Raw genomic sequence first — 1,888 nt, 5'->3', positions numbered from 1 at the left:
GGGTGCAGGCCAAGCTGAGGGACCCCACTGGTGCATGAATCCGTGCACCAGGCCTTTAGTGTTCCATAATGTAACTTAATCAAGGGAGTGATTTTCTCATTATATTCACAGGTCCCACCCACACTGGAAGAGGTGGGGGTTATACAGTTCAGGTACCCCAGGGGGAGGAGCCCCGGGGGCCATTGTGGAGCTCTGCCTATCACAAATACTGAATTATTCAACACTGAGCAAACATTTATTGAGTTTACTAAATACATAACACTGTACTGCACTCGGGTACCCAATAAATTCAGAATACCAAGATAAATGAGAAAGCCCACAACATAACGGGAAAGATAGTATGGGGGGGGGGGGGAGGGCAATGGTATATGTACACAGATAATAATTTAAATAAATAAATAAATAAATAAATAAATAAATAAATAAAGTATCATACATACACACACAAAAATAATGGGAAAGATAGAATTGAAGATTACTAAACAAGTTATTATGTCTATAATAGTTTATTGTGCAAATCACACAGTAATGATAGTGAAGGGGGTAAGGTATAGCTCAATAGGAGTTTGCTAGGCAGATAGTAAAGAAAAGGGCATTTCAAACAGGTGGCATGTTTATCTATCAAGATGTGGAGGTTTGAAAAGCCTGGTTGAGAGGCTGTGAATGGTGAGGCCTGAATGGAATGGATGGGGCCTGACCAGGGTCAAGGGTCAAGCCAGGTAGGACACAGAATATAAGGCTTCATCCTTGGTAGGAACCACTGAAGGAGTTTGTGAAGGCGTATTAAGAGATTAAGATCTCAAAAGACAAGTTGTGCAAAGTAAAAAAAAAAAAAAAAAAAAGACCCCATAAAAAGGATCAAAACATCTACTGAACAAGAAAAACTGAAAACAAAGTCTCATACAAATTAATAACAAAAGGGTGACATTTAATAGAAAATGAGCAAAAGACATGATAAAGCAATTGATAGAAGAAATGCAAAGGACTAATAAACATAGGGAAAAGTGTTATCATCCCTTGTCATCAAGAAAGTGAAGATTAAAATAGTGAAATATCACTTTTGCTATGAAATTGTTAGGGTAACAGCTACATAAAAATATGTATATATACTTAAGATTATTGAAGAACAATCCATCAAAGGTGAAGTGGGTATAGAGGTTTTATAGATCAGTTTTTTTTTCTTTTTTATACTTTATTTTCTAAATTTCCCCAATGAATCCGTATAAATTTAAATAACAATATATTCATTTATTTTAAGAAATAGAACTTCTGCCCCGCCAGTGTGGTTCAGTGATTGAGCATTGTCCCATGCAACAAGAGGTCATCAGTTGATTCCTGGTCAGGGCGCATGCCTAAGTTTCCGGCTTCATCCCCGGTAGGGGGCATGCAGGAGGCAGCCAATCAATGATTCTCTATCGTCATTGATGTTTCTCTTTCTCCTTCTCCCTTCCTCTCTGAAATCAATAAAATATTTATACATATTAAATAATATGACCAAACCAGGGTTGTCATCTCTGCCACAATGAATAATGTCGGGAATTACATCAGTACAGGGATATACTAACATAGTAGTAATCTAGGAATCAGGCGTCGTGCTCCAGGAGTCAAACTTTTTTCTTTGCGAGAATATTTCACTTATCTCATTTATCCCTACCCCCATCCACAGGACTAGCGACTAGATGCTGGAGTGCTGCTGCAGGCAAACCCAGTCTGACCACTGTGCCAGCCACGAATAAGAGCTAGCAGCAGGGTGATGGCTCTGCTCATAGCTCCTTTCCAATCTCAGCAAGTGCATCTCATTGGCAGAACGTAGTCCTTGGCATTCTAACCTCCACAGAACTGAAAGGCTACCCAGAAAATTGGAATAGAGAGCCTGGGCTGTCACCAC

The sequence above is a fragment of the Pipistrellus hanaki genome (genome assembly GCF_964339955.1).
Source record: "Pipistrellus hanaki genome assembly, chromosome: 7".
Classification (NCBI taxonomy): domain Eukaryota; kingdom Metazoa; phylum Chordata; class Mammalia; order Chiroptera; family Vespertilionidae; genus Pipistrellus; species Pipistrellus hanaki.
The sequence above is the reverse complement of the archived record's forward strand: the minus strand, read 5'-3'. Positions refer to the sequence as shown.